Here is a 23,587-nt window from a genome sequence, read left to right on the forward strand (position 1 = left end):
GACTCCACATACATTTGGACGGGTCATGCGCCATCAGACTAGTAATTTTGTTTTAATTCTGGCATACAAATGGGAAGCACCCATTGTCACTGGAGTGTCAAAATCTCTGCCCTGTGCGTAAAGAGGACCACCCACAGCTTGGAGTTTCGGGCAGAAGAGAACAATGCTGTAGCCTGCCAGATCAAGCGAAAGGGTAAGGCCCCCTCCATACGGGGCAGACTCTGTCAGGAGTCCACCTGCTCAGCGGGGAATCTGTCTTCTGAACTCTGCTGAGCAGGCAGATGACTGGTCCATGTCCATTCAGCTTATGCAGAGCAAACGGACACAGCGTACTCTCCTCCTCTCCTCTCCCGCTTGTCCGTTTAGACCTGACTGCCATCTGATCTGCTAGACAGATGGGGTACAGGTCCCCGTCCGTCTGTTTTTAGCAGATCAGATTGGATGTCGGCGGATGTAAACTGTGACACATGTCCGTTTACATCTGCCGCTCCATAGAGGATAATGGAGGATCCAATCTGGTCTGCTTGGAAAACTGACAGGCAGACCCAATCAGTCTACCTAGGGGCCCTTTCACGCTAATCCATTTATCATGCGCATTTGGTGTTTAAAAACCTGAAAAAAATGCATGAAAAATGTATCCTTGTATGTCCTATGGAACTCTTTACACCAATGTGCTGTGAGTGTGGTATGTTTTTAAAAGTCCTGCATGCTGCATTTTTGCTGCATCAAAACTCACCTTCCCATTGAAATGAATTGAAACTAGGGATGCACCGAAATTTCGGCCACCGAAACATACCGGCCGAAAATGTCCCTGGCTGCCCTACTGGGGACACTGGCTGCCCTACTGGGGACACTGGCTGCCCTACTGGAGACACTGGCTGCCCTACTGGAGACACTGGCTGCCCGCATTTGACGGGCACTGGTGAGGCTGCATTGATCTCTTGTATCATGTCCGCAGTCTCTGACTCTCTGACCATGTGCCCGGTCTCTGACCATCTCCTGTACCATGTCCCTGGTCTCTGACCATCTCCTGTACCATGTCCCCGGTCTCTGACCATCTCCTGTACCATGTCCCCGGTCTCTGACCATCTCCTGTACCATGTCCCTGGTCTCTGACAATCTCCTGTACCATGTCCTCAGTCTCTGACCATCTCCTGTACCATGTCCCCGGTCTCTGACCATCTCCTGTACCATGTCCCCGGTCTCTGACCATCTCCTGTATAAAAATATTTTTAAAAACAGTCACTTTCGATATCGGTGTTTCAGGATCAAGGAAGATTTTTTTTCGGTAACAGTTTCTGCACCAAAAAACCCATTCGGTGCATCCCTAATTGAAACGCATCAAAAACACACCTATAGTGCGTTTTTGGTGCATTTTATTTATTTTTTGTCGCATGTCCAGGTTTCCCAGGTGCATGCAGGGAGTCGGGAATCTAGAAAATGCACCAAAAACGCATTGCAAACCAATTAAAAGAATGTATATGAATGTATAACCCTTGTAGTGGGGGGCTACTGCAAGGGGAATATTTTGCCTAATTGCTGGATTTCTGCTTTATAACAAGCCACCCCAGACCTCCTATAGTTGCTTTTACTGTACAATCTCAAAAGGTCTCAACAAAGGAGTTTCAATTGGTTTGTAACAGCTTAAAAACACCTGCTGTGTGTTTACATTAGAAAGTTGTCTGTTCTGGTGGCTTAGTAAAGGCCTCACAATGGTCCACGCCCTATTGACTACTTGGGGTACCCTCTCTTTTCAACAGCTCAAAGATTTTTATGACCTTCTAGGATCTGAAAAATTTCTTTGTCTTGAAATCTGCCACCTACTGGAGTCTCTGACCAGAAATCATGATTGGTCTAATTCTAAAACTTCGATGGCATTTGAGACCAGATGCAGCCCTACGACTAGAGGTCTTGTCTCTTTTTAATTTTAATATATTCCTCTATATTAAATCTAATATCTAAAAAAAAAAAAAAAAAAAAAAAAGCAGACTCGATGGACTACTTGGTTCTTTTCTGACATCACTTTTCTATGTTTCTGTAAGCTACTCCTTGCTGCTCAAACTGTGAGTGTGACTTTCACACTGGTGGATAGAATTGTGCTTTTAGCTGCAGACAGATGAAGTTCTCTACCGCAACTAAATGCACACAATGCTTTCTTATGGCCCCATTCACACACTGCATTTAGCATTTTTCGCTACATGCGGTTTTGTGCAGATAGAAAAAATGAAGTTAACTGCGCCCAGGAACGATTTATTGCAGCTATCTGCACATAACTGCAGGTAATCGCAGTGTACTATTTCTCCTGCAGATAGCAGCGACAACAAAGAAAGAAAAATAGGAAGCACATCAGAAATGGCAAGAATGTTCCAACGCAGCTAAACAGCCACATGTAAACACAGCTAATCACAATGTACAACTGCAAGTGAACGCTGTGCCCGGATTCTCTGAATTTCAAAATAACAAAACATGCTTTTAACAGCGGTAGAACAGCCACCCGTGTGAAAGGGGCTTAATACTCAGAATAAAATGTGGGCAGCATTATTTAGAGCATCGCTCAACGTGCTTGCCTTGGAGAACTTGTTTTAAAGTTATGTCTGGGTGGTATTCACCCTGGGAAAAATTGCGAACTACCTTCCTACTTTTCTCTCTTCATGGTTTTTTTTTTTTTTGTTTGTTGTTTTTTTTTTTTGGGGGGGTGCTCGGACCTAGGTGGCATGAAGCATATATGGTGGACATGTCCCAAAGTTAACCAGTTGGGGATTTGGGTATACAACATGGGTCAATACAATTCTTTATCTCAGTCTGCGGAAAGACTCTTGAGAGGTGCTTCTGCAAAAACCAATAGAAGGCACCACAAAGCGGGAATGTATTCTTATAACTCATATTTTCATAGCTTTGAAAGGGACATTCTTCATTTCTTCGCTTCGACAAGGTGAAAATCTGGTTACATGGTAGACAAATGAAAAACTTGCTTTTCTCAGTGATGCCCATGATAAATTCCTATGCAGTTGGCAGCCCTGTCTAGACCAATTTCTATCCATGCGGCCACCCTCAATTTTCTCATTGGAAGGAGTCTCCCTCAGCGGTTGTGTCTTTTATCTTGTTTTGTTCTTTACTTTGTAAAGAATTGAGGTCCCATTCACACCTGAGCGATTTTCTGCTTGAAGCTTGTTGCTCTAATAACACTCAACAAGTCAAATCCCATTCATTTAAATGGCCCCTGTTCACATCTGAACGTTTTGTTGCTTGTAGCAAAATGCTTGTTGCTCAAAGTACTTGAGCTTCTTTTAGGCAGATTTGCCCAATAGACTTTAATGGGAACACCTTAAAACGCTCAACGTGATCTTTTACAAGCATTTTTTTTACGAGCTAGTGCTAGTGCTTTCTATTGGCTAAAAAAAACACCTGAAGCTTGAATAAACATGTAAAATGCTTGTAATACATTTCTAAAAATGCTCGTAATATGCTTGCAAAACCCTCAAATAAAAACACTTGAAAATGTGAACGGGACCTGAAGGGTTCTGAAGCTATCGTGAAAAATGTAATTACAGTTTGTACAATAAAACAAAAGTAGAAGAAAGTTGGCAGCATTCCAAGATCTGCTCTTATAGAGAGGAAGCTAAATTTTGATGCCTATGTTGTCTTTCTATATAATGCTAATGCATAAATTGGAGCAGTTCACACTGGTGCGTTCTGCTGATATACCCTGGAAAAAATGTAGAGCAAGCTCTACAATCCACGGAGCACTGTTTCTAATATCTGGAAGAAATAGAAATAATTTTAAAAGTATGAGTCCTTACCATAAAAAAGAAACCACAAGAAGATATGTTATGTACAAAACTACAATGCATTTATACAGTTATTCCTCTAGCTTGCTATTTGTCTGGCTTTACATTGAGCAGAATTTGGAATTCCCCATTCACCTCTTTTATACAGTTGCTCTCACAGCAGCATTGAATTCTGTGGAGGAAGTGGGGTCATGGGTCATTGATTTACACAATGTATGGAATATTTCATACTGTGAATGTACAATGAAAGAAGATGTGCTCGTGACCTTGCTGATTTCAATTTGTATCCTGCAGGGCCTCGGTTATTCATTGAGAGTTTTCTTTATGAGACTTGTAGGCATTATTGACTCCAAAGACCAAGACTGTTTCTCCTCTGGAATAATTGCCCCCCCCCCCCCCCCCAGTAGAAGTGAGATATATATATATATATATATATATATATATATATATATATATATATATATATATATATATATATATATATATATATAAAATTTGGAGGTATATGATCCTAATGTCATCTGGGAGCAATTGAAAGTAAATCAAGGTCCATTACATCACTTTCTAGAGAGTGCTGTGTGCAGTCTGGAGCCTGCTTGACCAGGAATGACATCATCAGTCAACATGCAAACTTCCATGTCTCAAGATTCGCAACTTCAGTGTTTACTTTGGAAAACAGTCAGTTAACAATGAGACAATCATTGCTGATAGACTGCTTTGTGCCTAAACGCCATATGCATCATGGAAAAGTGTACACCCCTCTACTGGAAAGAGCTTTCTCTCTTTCTGCAGTCTGTTAACAGCCCTATGTTATAAGGCACAAGAGTTAAAGTTGGAATTGACTCTAGAAAGTCAGATTTTTAGGGCTTCAGCTGTACTTTTCAACTTTCTTTGCCTTGTTACAGATTAGGTAGTATTTTGTATTCCAAAGAAAGCCAAAAAATAGTTTTTTTTTTTTCCTTTATGTACAGGGAAAAGTGACCATTACTTAAAAAAAACAAAACAAAAAAAAAAACGGCCTTTTAGCCTGAAGAAGTCTCTAAGGCTTGATTTACATCTATGCATGTTGCTTTTGAGTGTTTCTCCAGTGCTTTTTACTGTGCTTTCCGTGATTTTACTGCATTTTTTGCCATGATTTTAATTTTTTTTTGCTTTTACATTCACTGTATATAACCAGTTGCTAAGGAGCGAGCCGGGAAGCCGGCCGCTGCATCCTGCATCCGGCCGCTGCTGACAGCAGAATGTAAAAGAGATTTGTCAGCTTAAAAAATTCACACATTAAATGGCGTGGGGTTGGTCTGGTATAGATTTTGAGGGGAACCCCACGTCAAAAGCCATTCCAGACCCTTATCCGAGCATGCAGCCTGGCAGGCCAGGAAAGGGCCCCCCCCCCCTTCCTAAACTATATCAGGCCACATGCCCTCAACATGGGGGGGGGGGGTGGTCCCCATGTCCCCCTGGCTAGTGGTTGTGGGGGGCTTATCAGAATTTGGAAGCACCCTTTAACAAGGGGCCCTCAGATCCCGCCCATTCACCAAAAAAAGTAGTGTTGTGTGACGAGACAGTTTTGACAAGTCCTTTTATTAAAATATCTTCTTCCCCAGCTTCTTCCTCTTGTCTTTTGGTTGTTCCTCCGGTCTTTTGGTTGTTCCTCCGGTGGTCTTTTTCTTTCTCCACTGCAACCGCCGATCTGTTAAAAATTAAAAAAACCCTCCGATGCTGGGTCCCGCTGATCTGTCCGCTCTGATGTTGCACATTTTTTTTATAACTATGGGGTGTGGCCATCGGATGACGTTATCCGGAGACAACACCTCTTGTGATGTCACCGCCCAGGACATGATGGGTCCATGGCGTCACAAGGGGCGGAGTCTCCGGATGACGCCATCTGATGGCCACGCCCCATAGTTATATAAGAAATATCCAACATCGGGGCCGACAGATCGGCGGGACCCAGCGTTGGAGGAGGATCGGTTTCTTTACTTTCAGCGAGTTGGTGGCAGAAGAAGAGGAGGACCAGAGGAAGAAGACGACGGAGGAAGAAGACCTTTTTAATAACAACAGTCAAAAACAGTCTATTGTCACACTATTTGTTTTGGGTGAATTGGTAGGGGTACAATGTACTCCATTCACATAGGAGGAGGCCGGGATCTTGGGGCCCCTCTGTTAAAGGGGGGCTTTCAGATTTTGATAAGCCCCCACCTGCAGACCCCACAACCACCAGCCAGGGTTGTGGGGAAGAGGCCCTTGTCCAAATCAACATGGGGACCACCCCCCCATATTGAGGGCATGCGGTCTGGTATAGTTCAGGAAGGGGGGGGCGCTCGCCGAAGGGTCTGGTATACTTTTGTGGGAGGACCCCAGGCAGTGTGTGTGTGTTGTGTGTTTTTTATATTCAGCTGTCAGCGGGGAACCCCGCTGATGACTCATCGGTTGTTAGGGATGCGGCTGCCAGCTTCCCGGCCCGCTCCTTAGCAACCAGCTATATACAATGAATGTGAAGCCAAAAAAAAACACAAATTGCAAATCACTGTAAAATGCAGTACTTGCAGTTTATTACATGCAAAACACTGCATTGTGCGGGGAAAAAAGTCCCTGACCCGTTCCAAAAATTTGGAGGCACAAAAATGCATTGATGTGAACATGTTCCATAGGAACCCATGTTAAAAATATTGTCCTGCACTTCTGCAAAAAGCATGAAAAAATGCATTAGTGTGAATGGAGCCTTTTAGAGAAGAAATTGTAGCACTTGCCAGCGTGTCAACTCTTTGCACCAGTACCGCTGTTTTTGAATATTTCTGCATGTGTTTACCTGTCCCCTGCGGGGCTATGTGTCACTGCTGTGCCCTGCAGTGAAGTAAGCTGAAGGATGTTTTCCTAGCACAGAGTTCCCCAAACTCTTCTTTAATCCCATCCTCCATGCAGAGCTACTGAAAGATGTGTATGCATCCGCCTCGGTGCTGCATGCAGGCAGCTCATAGAAGTGGATGCACTTGCAGAAGCTGCATGGACACAATCATGTCAAAATCTGACATACGAGCAGAAGCTCGAATCCATGCACCTGCTCTTGCCTGCATGTCAGATTTTGACGTGATTGTGTCCGCGCAGTTTCCTCTATGAGCCAAGCTAATTTGCTGCCCTGGAGGCATTTTCCCTGCTTGTTCTTTTCTTGGGCACTAGTCTCTTCACCGCCCCTGTGAGTTCTCCTGCCTCTGGAGTCTATGATGGAGGACCTGACCACTGCAAGTATTGCCTCACCAATAGGAGATGTCCACATCAAGCAGGCAGTCGTGTGGACACCCAAAGAAGGACCCCAGAAAGCAAACGGAAGAAGAGAGAATTGTCATGGTTGATGGATGGTACATAAGGGTTGCAGGGAACCCTGTGATTTGTAAATAGGGGCAGTATTTGAGATAGTACCCAGACACAATCAATGCCATGACGGTGGTATACCACAGACTAAAGTTTAATAAACCCAAAGTTAGGAAAAGTACAGGTGGTTTTTATTTACACATAACAAATTACATTAGTATGTAGACTGTTTAATTTCTGGAGTAGTTTCCTATGGAATATTGTGCATGTGTATCCTTAACCACTTAAGGACCGAGCCTCTTTCTGAGATTTGGTGTTTACAAGTTAAAAACAGTTATTTTTGCTAGAAAATTACTTCGAACCCCCAAACATTATATATTTTTTTTTCTTACACCCTAGAGAATAAAATATCAGTCATTGCAATACTTTGTTACACCGTATTTGTGCAGCAGTCTTACAAGCGCACTTTTTTTGGAAAAAATACAATTTTTTTTTAAATTAAGAAATAAGAGAACAGTAAAGTTAGCCCTTTTTTTTTTTTTTTTTTTTTTTTTTTTTTTTTTTAGATTGTGAAAGATAATGTTACGCTGAGTAAATTGACACCCAACATGTCATGCTTCAAAATTGCGCCTGCTCGTGGAATGGCGACAAACTTTTACCCTTAAAAATCTCCATAGGTGACATTTAAAAAAATTCTACAGGTTACATGTTTGGAGTTAGAGGGGTTCTAGGGCTAGAATGCTTGCTCTCACTCTAACGATCGCAGCGATACCTCACATGTGTGCTTTGAACATCGTTTTCATATGCGGGCGCTGCTCACGTATGAGTTCGCTTCTGCACGCAAGCTCGGCGGGAAGGGGCACGTTTGAACCTTTTTTTTTTTTTTTTTCTTATTTTACCTTTTTTATTTTGACACTGTTATTTAAAAAAATAATTGTCACTTTTATTCCTATTACAAGGAATGTAAACATCCCTTGTATTAGAAAAAAAGCATGAGAGGACCTCTTAAATATGAGATCTGGGGTCAAAAAGACCTCAGATTTCATATTTACATTAAAATGCAATAAAAAAAAAAAAAAAAAAATGTCATCATTTGAAGTCTCTTTAACCGGTTCAATACAGGGCATCTTCACCCCCTTCCTTCCCAGACCAATTTTTAGTTTTCAGCGCTGTCACACTTTAAACGACAATTGTGCGACCCTGTACCCAAACAAAATTGACATACTTTTTTCCCCACAAATAGAGCTTTCCTTTGGTGGTATTTGATCACCTCTGCGGTTTTTATTTTTTGCGCTATAAACAAAAGAGCGACAATTTTGAAAAAGAACACAATATTTTTTACTTTTTGCTATAATAAATATCCCAATTTAAAAAAAAAAAAAAAAAAATTTTCCTCAGTTTAGGCCGATATGTATTCTTCTACATATTTTTGGTAAAAAAAAATCTCAATAAGCGTATATTGATTGGTTTGCGCAAAAGTTATAGCGTCTACAAAATACGGGATAGATTTATGGCATTTCTAAAAAATTATTTATTTTTTTTACTAGTAATAGCGGCGATCTGTGAATTATTATTTATTTTTTTTTTTTTCGTGACTGCGACATTATGGTGGACACATCGGACACTTTTGACACATTTTTGGGACCATTCACCTTTATACAACGATCAATGCTATAAAATTGCATTGATTACTGTATAAATGTGACAGGCAGGGAAGGGGTTAACCACTAGGGGGACACGAGGGGTTAAATGTGTTTCCTAGGGGAGTGATTCTAACTGTAGGGGGAGGGGACGCACAAGGGGAGGAGACCGATCGGTGTTCCTCTGTACTGGGAACACAGATCGGTCTCCTCTCACCTGACAGGATGTGGATCTGTGTGTTTACACATACAGATCAACGGTCCTGCTTGGTTAACAGGCAATCGTGGGTGCCTGGCAGACATCGCGGCGGCCGGGCACACGCATCGGGTCCCGAGCAATGCGTCGGGCACGCGCCCCCTAGGCGGCCAGGAAGTCCAGGACGTCATATGACGGCCGCCCAGTATGGGAGATCCCATCTGCGGCCGTCATTTGACTATACGCCGGTACTGAAGTGGTTAAGAGCTATGGGCGGAAATAATGTTTTGACGTCGCTTCCGACCTGCAATGGTATGGAGACGGGTGGGGGGGGCCATCTTCCCCTCACTCATCTCCATACCACACACGGAAGAAGACACAATCGCCTCTGCCGCTACCCTCTCTCACCGCTGCTAAAAATGATCTTGTGGCGAATCCGCCGCAGAGACCACTTTTATCAAAAAGCAGACCACACGCTGAAGAAGAGGGTACCGGGGTTATGGCAGCTAACTGCTGCCATAACAATACCCCTCTTCAAAGTACCGACGTAAAACAATGACAGGCGGTCCATAAGTGGTTAAAGTGTAAGTTCAACCAAAACTAACTAACTCTAAACCTACTGGCATCCACATTCTAAGACTATCTAGCCCTGGAAAGCAAAAATCGCATACCTTTTCTGCAGCCACTCCAGTCCCATGCTGAGCTGTCAGAGACAGCTTCTGTGTGCAGTCAAATCAAAAAAATTTCACCAGCGCACCAAAGATCTCCAGAGTGGGTTCAAAGTTTTTTTAATTGCCGATCGCATCGTTACAGTGGATTGCAACGTTTCGAAGCCTCACTGGACCCCTTCATCAGGCATGTGATGTGTCACACTTTGGACCCACTCTGGAGATCCTTGGTGTACTTGTGACATTTTTTGCTTTGACTGGACACCGTTCCAGCCATTTGTCACTACGGCACCCACTATGATGCATGGCCATTTCTACAAGCTTCTATGTGTAGGAGTGTGCAGGAGAGGCAGCCAACAATGGAAGCCCCTTATTAACTCTATGGGTGACATCACTTCCCAGGCATTTCCCAGCTGTTGACCACTTTCTCTTCCACACAGCATCCACTGCTGGAGACCGGACCAGATCACCTTCAGAAAAGGTATGTATAGCGTTTTTTTGCTTAAAGGGGTTGTAAAGGTTTGTTTTTTTTATTTAAAAAAAAAATGTTAAAAGTTATACTTGCCTCTTCTTCTGTGCAAGGGCTTTGCACAGAGTGGCCCCGATTCTCCTCTTCTGGGGTCCCTTAGTGGTGCTCCTGGCTCCTCCTCTTCTCAGGTGCCCACACAGAGAGACTCTTTCCATGGGGGCACACGTGCGGGCATGCTCCCCATTGACAGACAGCAGGACTCTGCCCTGCCCCCTAGCTTCCTTGTCACTGGATTTGATTGATGGCAGCAGGAGCCAGTGGCTCCTGCTACTATTAATCTATCCAATGAGGACCGAAGACAGCGACTGGAGCTGCTGTGCTCGTCCCCATCGCTGGAACGATCGGGTTCAGGTAAGTAAAAGGGGGGCTCTGGGGGCCTGCCTTACTACAGAAGGTTTTTTTCACCTTAATGCATAGATATCATTAAGGTGAAAAACCTTGAGAGTTTACAACTCCCTAAACCGGGTTTGATAGATCAGTTTTAGATTGTGGCTGCCAGTAGATTTAGAGTTAGTTTTTGGCTGAACTTCTACTTTTTATAGAAGAATTCCAGGAGTGTATTCACAAGATGTCTTTCAGAATAACACAGGAATTCAAGGAGTAGCACTGTAGAGAGAAGTGTTGGTGAAGCAATGTAGACACAGTTTAGGGTGGAAAATTGATCTGGCTGTTCTAGCATTTTATTTTATTTTTCTTTTGGAGAAATCGGTGCCCAGAGTAAAAGAGAGAGAGTTCTAGATCAAGATATAGTGTGTTTGTGTATAGATAGATGTATGTGTATTTGCTATGATGTGATTTATTTATATTTTAGCTGTAATTGCTTTCTACACCCTACAGGTGCATATCTCGCATTATGGAACAATTCTTCTTGTCACCCTTGCCTATCAGCATAGCATGGTGTTACTTTAGCTTTGTTGGGTGTTGATGGATTAAGGTCAGACCTTGCTGAAACATCTCAAGTGTTTGTCATGAACACTTTTTCTGTTAATTTACAGTATTACAAAAAAATAAACTCTGTTCTTCGTCAGACTCAGTTCTTTGCTGAGCTGAGGACAAGCGTTTGTGAATTTTACGCTTATCTTTATCTCCTTTTAATCCTTTGCCAGTTGGCCCTGAGTACTGGATTTGCTGCACCGGGGGCAGGGACTCTGGCACTGATCAACAACATTTTTTTTTTTTTTTTTTTTTTTAATTTTTAAAATTTTTTTTGCACATGGGCTTGGTAGACCTCTCTTCTGTATTTCAGATGTGGGCATATTACCACCCATGTGTGTACAGGTCAGCACATGTTGAATGCTCCAATGTGTCATATCTTTGCTATTCCAGCATGCGGTGCCTAAAATATATAAGATTTCTACACCCCGCTGTAGATTATACTCCGCTTAATTTTTATTTTTTGTTTTGTAATGTGAAGTTCCACCTTGCATCTAAGAAAAAAAAAAAGTGCCTTTCACGCTGTATTGTGAATGAAAAAACTGACAGAGAATGGAGACTGGCTAATAAACAGTATATCAGACAGTAATTCTATAAATTGCACAGGTGACTGGCCTGAAGTTGGAGAAATGAGAATGAAATCAGACCAAGCTCAGCATAGGTTGGGCCAGGAAATACAGGAGAAAAACAGTGTCCCATGATGCCTTCTTTTCCAGTGTATGGAATTGGGTCCTGCAGATGCTCCGCACTGGACAAGTATATGGGCAGAGTCTTCATTCACCTAAATGATCTTCTAGTTTAGTTTCTTGTTACATGGCCACAGCTTCAGGTAACGTGATCTAGAAACAGTTATTTATAATTATTATTTGTATCATTATTAGTAGTATTTTTTATATAGCATTTACAATGCCTTGAAAAAGTATTCATACCCCATTGACATTTTCCACATTTTGTCATGTTGCAGCCAAAAACGTAAATGTATTTTATTGGGATTTTATGTGATAGACCAACACAAAGTGGCATATAATTGTGAAGTAGAAGGAAAATGGAAACATTGTTTACAAATAAATATGTGAAAAGTGTGGTGTGCATTTGAGTCAATACTTTGTAGAACCACCTTTCACTGCAATTACAGCTGCAAGTCTCTTTGGGGATGTCTCTACCAGCTTTGCACATCTAGAGTGAAATTTATGCCCATTCTTCTTTGCAAAATAGCTCAAGCTCTGTCAGATTGGATGGAGAGCGTCTGTGAACAGCAATTCTTGCCACAGATTCTCAATTGGATTCAGGTCTGGACTTTGACTGGGCTATTCTAACACATGAATATGCTTTGATCTAAACCATCTCATTGCAGCTCTGGCTGTATGTTTAGGGTCATTGTCCTTCTGAAAGGTGAACCTCTGCTCCAGTCTCAAGTCTTTTGCAGACTCTAATGCCGCGTACACATGATCGGACTTTACGGCATACTTGGTCCGGCGTACCGGATTTCGTCGGACAATTCGATCGTGTGTGGGCTCCAGCGGACTTTGTTTTCTCAAAAGTTTGACGGACTTAGATTTGAAACATATTTCAAATCTATCCGACGGACTCGAGTCCGGTCGAAAAGTCCGCTCATCTGTATGCTAGTCCAACGGACAAAAACTGACGCTAGGGCAGCTATTGGCTACTGGCTATGAACTTCCTTGTTTTAGTCCGGTCGTACGTCATCACGTACGAATCCGTCGGACTTTGGTTGATCGTGTGTAGGCAAGTCCGTTCATTCGGAAAGTCTGTCGTAAAGCCAGTCAAAGTCCGCCGGGCAAAGTATGCCGTAAAGTCCGGTCGTGTGTACGCGGCATTACAGGTTTTCTTCTAAGATTGCCCTGTATTTGGCTCCATCCATCTTCCCATCAACTCTGACCAGCTACCCTGTCCATGCTGAAGAAAAGCATCCCCACAACATGATGCTGCCACCACCATGTTTCACGTGGGGATGGTGTGTTCAGGGTGAGTTAGTTTTCCACTACAGTGTTTTACTTTTAGGCCAAAAAGTTCAGTTTTGGTCTCTTCTGACCAGAGCACCTTCTTCCACATGCTTGCTGTGTCCCCCACATGGCTTCTCCTAAATTGCAAACAAGACTTCTTTTGGCTTTCTTTCAACAATTGCTTTCTTCCTGCCACTCTTCCATAAAGACCACGGGATGCAGGAAAGATATTTGCAGACAGTGCTGACAGGGGAATCCCTCCTACCAGGCAAATGTCTGCTCCTGGCGGGGGAAGACGTCCCCGCTGGGAAAAGACAGAGATTATCGCTAGTGACTATAGCAGTAGCTAGGGATAATCGCAAATGAATCTGGCAGGCTGGTTGTACCCAAGTTGATCGATCAACTTTGGTACATTCAGCTGCCCACACGTTCGAATCAGCAGGAAGCAGCTGAGATTCGAACTGTTTATGGCCGGCCTAAGACTACCCTGTCCACAGTGTTAGTAGAACGCTGCAGTTCTTTCACTGCAGAACTAACTGTGTTGTTAGCCTATTAAAAATAGTGAAATATGGACCTCTCTATCACCCGGATCATCAGGTGAAAAAAATGATGTTACGGGTTTAGAAAAAACGAAAACTGTTTAGGGTCCATTTCCACCTCCGTGTATGTTTGAGTGCATGTGCATTAGTGTGCATTTGGCATGTTACGCTTCTGTGAGTTTTAACATGCACTGCATTGTACTGTAATACTTTGTGTCCTTTTACATGCGAAAAATAGGCCATGTTGCCTTACTGATGTGCAGTGTCATCTGCTGCTATTTAACTACAATGTATTTGCACTGTCTTGTGTAGCTCAACTCATGCCAGCGCATCTGGTGTGAATAGACCTTAAATGCTTGTGACAGACTTCACCATGTCATTTTATGTTTATTTATTTTTTTCATAGATCCACATTACTTTTTCACAACTTATGTGCAAAGTAGGCATATTTAAGATGGTTTCATTTTATTATGATGATATTTTAAATTAGAATAAAGAATAAATTTTGAATCTCCAAAAATAAACCTTGTTCTAAACTAAGCTTTCTAGGCAGTCTTGATATACCCTGTTCAGCCCCTTTAACTTTTTGCAGTAGCTGGTGGTTTTTTAGCTATCACAAAAACAACCTCCAATTCTTATTGGTTTTGGCAGTTCTACATATTTGAGTTGCTGAACCTCCCAAAAGACTTGAGGAAAGACATTAGACTTCACCACTAACACAATAGAATGACAAGTCCATTATTGCTTTATAGATTTTTCCCAAAGGAAATGATACAATTTTGAATATAAAAGTATGGTATTATAAAATTATTATATGCAGTTACTAGTCACTTTTTCCAATAAAACTGATCTCATAAAGTTTCATATAGACATCTCAAAAACAGATTTTCATTTTATTGTGGACTCTTAACCGGTCAGTGATGGGAATTTCCATTCTTTGTAGTGCTAATATGAGTAACTGCTGTGATGTATAGTTTTTCTCTAGAAGCTGTGCCTTTTAGACTGGAATAGAGCAGGCATTGCTTACAGGTTTTTGCTAATTTTATGTTAATACTTATTTTTTTAAAGGCACCTTGTTGAGGTTCTGATTTCTGAAAAGCTGTTTACTACCTCAAAGCTTCAAAGCACTTTGGAAAAATGGATGGACTGTTCCATGGAGCAAAGCTGGGCTTGTCTGCCTACGATGCTGCAATGTTCAGGTTAGTAACCTCCAGTAAATTAATTGTGCATCATTAATTTGTTTCTTGTAATTAAGTCACAGAAGAAATTGCATTTACTGATGACACAGATGATAATTTGCAGAAATGATACAAAATTCAAAGGTTTAGGTGCCAGTTGTGCAGATAGGAAATTATAATGGGAAATGTACCTAATTACTGTAAAATATAAAGATAATAAATGTTCCAAAAGAGTTTTTCCTTCAGTACACCTTTTTCAGTTTACAGCTAAATTTGAATTATGGTTTTATAGATCCAGCTTGGACCAGTGTAGCATGCATATTCCATACTAGGTATTAGGACTGCTGTGGAAGCAGAGAATCACGTTGGTAGTTGCTGCTACTACAGCATTTGCCATGGTCTTCCAGGTCCTGTGCCGAGCGTCTGTTGCATAGTAACAGCAGTCGCTCGCTTGGCATGGCTGCCAAGAGCTCCTTGCATTACTCTTAATATGTGCAAAGCAGTCTTTGATTGGACAAGGTGAAAGTAGTGATGCCGCTGCCCTGCCTCTCCACTTGACCAATCTGAGGCCACCCTGCTACATAATTGCCACAGGAGGTTGCTCACTTGGCCCAGGACCCAGAAAACTATGGCAACCACTGTAGTAGTGGTGACTACTACAGTGGTTCTCCTTTTCCACAGCAATCCCACCAGTATGGAATATGTATACTTACATCAATCCAAGCTGGACCAATGTAACTGTGCAATACAAACCATACCTGGAATTCAGCTTTAACCTTGGAACACTTCAAAATGAAGTCAGATGACACCAGTAACATTTCTATTGTTGTGAGGTAGTATCTCTAGGGCTACTGTATATAAGCTTCTAAAATCAGTTAAAGTCCGCTTGAGATCTGTTTGTGCTTTCTTTTTATTCCCATAGGCAAGTCAATCCCAATGCATCTCCAAAAGCCTATGTACACGTAAATATGCTTTATCGAAAACACAGCTTTACTCATAAACCATAATCGAGTCTCAGTTGTTGGCCTACGTTTACATCAGCCCCTGCTCTCAAGGAGCTTACGATCTAAGGTCCCTAACTCACATTCATACATACTAGTGCCAATTTAGACATGCTAATTAACCTACCAGCATGTTTTCAGATTGTGGGAGGAAACCAGAGTACTCGGAGGAAACCCACAAAGTCACAGGGAGAACATGAAAATTCTGTACAGGTAGTGCTGTGGTTGGGACTCGAACTAATGACTCTAGTGCTGCTATAGGGAAGTGCTAACCACTTAGCCACTGTGCTGCCCATGATGGATTGCCTTTTGGTTACCCCAGGCCCTCTGGGGACATATGCTGTATGCAGGCCACTCTAGTTGTCTGCGTATTACTTGTTGGCAGCTTGCATTCTTTCAGGGGATTTACAGGTATTGGCCAAAGTTCCACCTTAACTTCTAAACAGTCGCCTAGGTTTGGTGGTTGCTGTTTTTAAAATGTAACACTATCCTTTTTTGGCTACTAAATAATTTATCAGATTTATGCCCTTACTTTTTTGGCGTAAAAACTCAGTGCTAAATGTGTAACGGTACCGGAGGGATGCAGGTATTCCTTCTACAGAAAATGGGTAAAACTTTTTTTTGGACGTTCAGCAATGTTAGAGGTAAATATTTATGAAGTTAGGTCTGTAAAAAACCCTTATGGTGACCAAAGACGCAGTGAATGTACCGATAATCTGACAGAGCACATTGTTTATCTATGACTATGAACATGCACAAGGACTACAGATTGCAGGGCAAGGTTCATTTTATCAGTGCTTTTAGGGAAAGAACAGGCAGGAACCCTTTGGAGTTGCTTTAGGCCCCTTTTACACAGGCTGTCTGATCACTTCCACCTGTCAATTTTTCAGGCGGACCTGATCGGAGCCTCCATTCACTCCTATGGAACGACAGATGTCAGCGGTGACATGTCTCTGCACAGTGAGCGGAGGCGAACCTGTCATCCTCCTGCTCAATGGGAATCGGCAGAGCCGGGCGGACCGCCCATGTGAAAGGACTTTTACTAAAAACCCTAGAGTGCAAAATCTGGGGCAGCTGTTTATGGTAGCCTATCTGCTTCTTACTCCAGCTTGTTCAAATATGCTTTGACAAAAAAAAAAAAAAAAACTGGAAGCTGATTGGTTTCTATGCAGAGCTGCACCAGATTTTGCACTCTCCAGTTTTAGTAAATCAACGCTAGTGTGTCAGCAGAACGTCTGTATCGCACACAGATCTCCATGCAGTTAAGAAATAAGTCCACATATCCCTTTTGCCCCCTGACCCACTCTCCCCCTCCACCGATGCATACTTGCTTCTCAGCCTGATGGCCACATTTCCACTGTTTGTTTACATCCTTTTCTGCAAGTCTTCACTGTCCTGGCTGCGCCCCATTGACTTTTATGGGACCCTCTCCCACTTGTCTCTGACTTTGGGACAAGCTCCATAGAATTCTATGGGACACCAATAATACATAACAGCAACAGAGTCTAGGGCACTGAATCCAAAGACCAGTTGTACTGTTGGATGCCATCTCAGCGCAGAGAAAGTTGTTGCGCTGAAGGGTTTCTAAAGAATTCTGAACGATATAGTGGAAACGTGATCTCTCTCCATGAGCTGGAATTCTTTCAGCTTCAGTGCTGATTTTGCCCCACTTGGCCTCAGCTTGTCGAGATACATCTTCCTGTTCAGCTTGCTGTTGCTACCCGTGTGAATTAAATCCTGCTTAGTTACTGAGAACGAAAAACAATCATAACAGCTTTTTGATTACTAGAAGCAAGTAGAGGGAATGTTCAGCTTCTTGCTCTTATTAAAAGATCTGTTCTGTGTGTGTGTGTGTGTTAATGAACATGTATGCATGCATGTTTGTGTGTGTGTGCATACACTCGCGGGCACACACACACGCACAGCTATTGCTAACTTGCTTTGCAAATGTGATTTCTAATATTTTTTTTTTAAATAGGGGTTTATTAGAGTCTGAAGTGTTAATGTGCTTTGGAGTCTTGGAGGAGGTTGCCACTATTATAAGGCTGTCCTATGCTTTCTTTGTATTCTTTTGCCATCTATTTTTTTTTTCTATTGTGTCGAATGCAGCAGCAGGGCAAGAACACCCAAACCTCCAAGGTGGTAAGTTACATAGCCAGGAATTATGGTGTAGAAGGATTCTGGGCTTCCCAAGAAATAAAAAAAAAATAAAAAAATGTGACTTTGCTCATCACATGCCACTTTATAAGGGTTATATATTTAGATTAAGTGAATACAGATTAACTTCCTAGGAAAAAAAATACACCAGTTGATTGCATGCCTGACTGCTTGATTATGAACTAAAAAAATCAAATGTAGCTTCACATTTTTCATTATGGAGTCATAGTGACCTAAATCAATGTTGTACTCAGCATGTAGAGTAAGGAGACCAAAGGCAGAAAATGTTTTTACATGGCTTGCTTTGATGTGACTGATCATCTACTGAACTTTTCAAACCTCATGCAGTCCTTACTGAACCAAAATAATGCCCTTCAGAGAAGACTGTTTCCCCTCTAGTTGACCTCATCAACATGAGACTGGAAGGTCTGGTTAGAATGTGATTCAGCATGAAAGTAGTGGAGGTACCGCTAGGAAAGCCTTAGACATTCTCCCTGGGAAATAAATTCTAATGAGAGACAATGTCTTCTGGGTGAAAAAATGTTTTACGAGTCTGGCCTATCGGTGACTAGCCCATAGCCCATACACACAAAATCCAGAATAAGCACTGCGTATGAAGCTGATCCTCACCTTGCACTCCACAGGAAAATAAACTGTATGTAAGCATTTGACTTGATATATTGAAGTGCTAGCTGAGGATTAGGTCTGTGTAAGACCAGCGCAGCAAGAGCTGGCAGCGTCTGTGTTTTTATGCGTTTGTAAGAAGAGTTGTCATCATTGCCTCATTCCTAGAAATGGCATAGAGAAGAAAAATGTCACAACTGTAATTCATAAAATCTATGTACAACTCGGTAGCAAAAAAAAATTAAACATTAGCATAGTCTATCACGTAGAACAAATAACTGGTCTGTACACAAGGAAACTGTCTGTGTAAATTTTTAGACATGCTTGTGTTTATAGGTGTAGATATGTTTCCTTTGAAAATGCATGTTAATGTCATAATTTTAGTTTGCATCTCTTAGCTGATGAGACTATAATAATTTGATTGGTTTCCACAAATTACTGCATGGTTCATATCATGAGCAGGGCCCTCTGATTCCTACAAAATTGCATTGTAACTGTAGTGTCTGCATAGCACTTTAAAAATGAAGGCAAACTGTTGGTGCTATATAAATCCTGTATAATAATGATTTGCCTTTGCATGCTCTTGCTGAATGAGTTTGGCAGCATAAAAGAACAAATGCTCCTGCCCTCAAGATATTACTGTGCAGTTGATTGAAGATGTGGGTCTTCGCTAATCAAGCCACCATATCAGCTGTGCTGCCCCTCTCAACAGGTCAGGGGAAACCCAACAGAGACTCTAAAAAAGAAAAGGGCACAGAGGATGCATCTGCCTCGCGCATTACCTTTGCAACACTTTAATATTGTAAAATGTTTAAAAAGGCCACCATTTGTCCCATCCTAAGCTCTGAGGAAGAGGGGATACCCCTTGTAACGCATCAGCTTTCTTTGAACTCTACATCCCACAACTGTTACTGGCCGGCAGATCTTGCTGGATGGGACAAATGGACTTTATACAATTTGCTTGATTTTATCACTTGTTTGTGAGTATATTTTTAAACTTTTTACAATATTAAAGTGTCGCAAAGGTAAAGCGCGAGGCTGGTGCGCCTTCGGTTTTGGCAGATGGGGTTTTACTTGGCACAATCTGATGTGACATCCAAATGTTTTTACATGGCACATTTTGTGCTTTTCTGCGTTTAAACTGAGGAACTGAGGCTGGTGCGCCCTCTGTTCCCTTTTCTTTCAAGAGAATGAGTGAGTTTGTGTTTGTATCTCTAAATACCACCTCTGAAGAGTAACCTGACATATAGCTTGACCTCCTGCAGAGGCTGGGGTGGCTCTGAGGAAGAGGGTGTTTAAGTGCTGCCTTGGTGCCTGCATAATTTGGTGTAGCCCCTGCACGGCACCCTCGGAAATTGTTCTCTGACCTTGCACACAGACCAATAGGGCTGTGCTGCATGTGGAAACTGTCAGTGTTTTTGATCCACCTGGCTTTCCATGCCTATTCTCATGGCCCAGTCTGCCCTGGCAGTGCCCCATTATGCTGTGCATATTATGGGTAGGCAGAGCACTACAGAAGAGCTGGCCTACACAGCTTCTTTGCTACACTAAAGGCTATGATATAGTCTCGTTTGACATGTTGCTCCTCCCTATGGTCTGACTTGTCATGCTAACCCAGACGCCCAGAACCTCCACCGCCATCGTTCTTGATGGACTATCTGTTGTGCTGTAAATTTCTGCTGAGGGCACCTCAAGCCTTAATTTTTCAGTAAGATGAAACTACCCAACTTGCTCAGTGCTGGCATAACCACTGCATGCAACGCTGTGCAGGAAAGGTCATCTCATTTTACTGTTTGCTCTCCTGGGAGTCCATTGGCCCCAAAGGTGACCTCACATTAAATTCAAGAATTGAAACCTGAAATTTTGGACTGGCCTTTACAGCCCTTAAATTGACCATTTAATGATTTGTCTGTAGGCAAAGGTCAAACAATATTTAAGCTAGAATTCCATTAGAGAACTAGAAGCATTCTGCAGGGAATACAGGACAAGAGTTATTACATGGTAAGACCAGAAACATTTTGAGAAACATTAGGAGACTTTGGTTTCGGCAGATGGGGGTGTTACTTGGCACAATCTGATATGACATCCAAATGTTTTTACATGGCATGTTTTGTGCTTTTCTGTGTTTAAACTGAGGAAATTGTAAATGTACGTTTGATTTCTTTCAGAATTCTGCCTTGTTTAAAAGGGTCTTGTTCTTGGGTTAGACCTTCCAAACTGCTCATGGGGACCAACAGTTGGCCTTTGCCTGTAGGCTGGTTTATTTTCCTCTAGAGCACTCTGGTGGGTAGTGGGTGGTAGTTTTGGGGTGGGGGGGGTCTTTGTTTCTGCTGTGCAGAAACAAAGATGTGCATAATAGAGTATCTCAGATTTAGGCACCTCGCTCAGTTTATATGGAATGTCCCACTACATGTACGATTTAATTTGTGTTGCTAGCAAAAGCTGGCTCATTTTTTCAAAACGTGATTCAACCAGGGGTGCCAAAAGCTTTGCATATAGATCTTGATGGATAATCAAATGACCATTGTTCATATTTCACCCATAACTTCCTGCTTACACTAGTAGAGATTTCACTTTTGAACTTATTGCAATGACAAAGCAACCAATTAGACATTGGTCTCTCAGCTAAGGTAATTTTCACTGGTTCTTAAAAAGTTGAAAATAATGCAATAACAGTAACAAGGTTTTATTGTAAGTATTATCAGGCAACCCCTGAACCTGGGTATGTTGTGTCCCCAATAGAATGTGTATGTGTATGTGTAGACTTACTGGACTTACTGATCTCTTGAGTAAAAGTCCAGTTTTATTTAGGGGAAGTTCTACTTTTTATGATTATCTCACATATACAGTGTGAGTTCATACTCTCAGGTAAAACCAAAGGTAAAACTCCCAGTGTAGTTATCATGGAGACCTTGTAATGCAGGGGTGTCCAACCTTTTGACCTTTATGTGCCACATTGGAAGAAGAGGAATTGTCTTGGGCTACACATAAAATACACTAAGGATAGCTAATGAGCAGAAAGTCAGGCAGTTCACAATCATTGATTTAGATAATGTACCTGAGTAGTACATTTTTAAAAAATTTTTTTTTTTTTTGGAATATTATTTAATATAAAAGTAAAAATATGGAGGCAACATAGAACTAGTGCTATATTTGTTATTGATAATCTAATGCATCAATATTTGGTTTGATGACTGCAGTAGAAATTCTCAATGAATTGTCAAGGTGCTCAGATATATTTTTTGGTTCTAATTTTGCCCTTCGTGTGATTCATCCTTGAAAATAGCTGCTCACAAATATAGGTGCTGCCAAAAACTGATTACATGAATTAGGAGTGATTGTGAAGAGGTGGGATTATTTTTCTTTGGGAAGATAAAAGTCCAGTAAAGAGACACTGTCAGAATTTTCTTCAGCCATATGTATTCACTACCTGTAAACACATTTTTACGAAATATTGCACCCAAAAAAAATGTGTTGAGCCACATTCATAGCCGTCCTTAGGCTACAGGTTGGACACCCCCATTTTAATGCAAAAGCTGTCAATAGTTTCACTTTGGGTTTTCCAGGGGTTCAACATTCTCAAGCTCCCTGAGCAGCCCTGGTAATTGCATCAGTATTTAAGGAGGTAGGCTAGAGACCCAAGCTGCTGCATTGTGTGTGAGAGCAGTGGTCCAATTCCCAAATGTTCTGTCAGCACAGGATTTTAACCCTTGCTGCAGCTTGTTGCTCAGTATTTAGCACTGTATATGCAGCCTGACAGGAGCTAAGGTTCACTTGGACTATAATGTTGGGCTTCTATTTTTAATAAACTAGTTTATAAATAGAAGTTTTGGATCCCTGTAACCTTGCACAGTCCCAGGATTTCACATAACAGAATTCTGTGCATTTAGTCTACATACGCAGTTGGATGAGGCAATATGTGTTTGACTAGTAGGCCTATCCTTATCATACTATTCAAGCTATGCTCATATGACACATTGCATTTCAAATATAGATACAGACAATAGCAAGCAGAAATGTCTGTTGTTCACTGTGCTATTTGTCGGTGTAGTTATTTGCAGATTAAGGGACAGCGTGGCTGCCCGTGTCGCCTGCATGTGTCTGACACTTTCATTACTAAAGATTCTGAATATATAACTGATGGCAGCAATGTAGAAGAAATGATTTAAAGGTCTCTAACTGCTTTTTTTTTTTTTTTTTTTTTTTTTTTTTTTTTTTGAAATTGTAAGGATAAAAAAAAGTTCTGGATCTAATATCCGGGCTATAAAAGAGCTTTAAAACACCTCTACAGTGGCCTGTGTTATCATCTTTCCATTCCCGTACTGCAGCCTCCATCAGTCTCTTTGGCGGTGGACTTTTTCGGGGAGTGTTGGATGCCTGTGTCTACTGCTGTAACTCCGTTCTCTAACCCCTTTGTGAGCAAAGGACTCAACAGTGATGTAAAAGTGAGAGGATGGAACCACAGTGCCGCAGCAGGGAGGCACAGGCATTCGACACTCCTGGAAGTGTTGAGTGTCATGAGACTGACAGAGGCTGCAGAGCTGGAATGGAGATAAAGTGGGAGGTACCCTGTTTCCCCGAAAATAAGACCTAGCGTGATTTTCGGTGATGGCTGCAATATAAGCCCTACCCCCCAAATAAGCCCTAGTTGAAGTCCTTGTAGGTCTTATTTTCAGGGTAGGGCTTATTTGGGGGGTAGGGCTTATATTGCAGCCATCACTGACAATCACGCTAGGTCTTATTTTCGGGGAAACAGGGTATATACTTCCAGAAAGGTGTGCATAAAAGCTCTTTTATTGCATGGACCTTTTGTTCTAGATTCTTTTTTTTTTTTTCATAAGATCACTATAAAGATGACCTGTACATAAAGAAATGCAGCCTAGCATTGCTAAACCTCATGGGACAGCACAAAGGAGCGTGACATAAAACCAAATAAGAATAACCTCAAAAAGACTGACACGCAGATAAATTTAATGGGCTAAATTGGCCACAGTGTTTATTTAAGGGGTAACCCAATTTAATATAATTTATTAAATCAAAACGCAGCAAAAATAGATCTTG

General features: G+C 41.8%; 1 protein-coding gene across 1 annotated transcript in view; it reads left to right on the forward strand.

Moving 5' to 3' along the window:
* PPP2R3A (protein phosphatase 2 regulatory subunit B''alpha) overlaps window positions 1-23,587 on the forward strand; it is a 292,871-nt gene that overhangs the window by 53,025 nt on the left and 216,259 nt on the right. The window contains 1 exon segment of the mRNA XM_073625480.1: window positions 14,635-14,765. The gene's annotated coding sequence lies outside the window, so the exon portion shown is untranslated.

The sequence above is a fragment of the Aquarana catesbeiana genome, linkage group LG04, assembly GCF_042186555.1.
Source record: "Aquarana catesbeiana isolate 2022-GZ linkage group LG04, ASM4218655v1, whole genome shotgun sequence".
In the NCBI taxonomy this organism is placed as follows: Eukaryota; Metazoa; Chordata; class Amphibia; order Anura; family Ranidae; genus Aquarana; species Aquarana catesbeiana.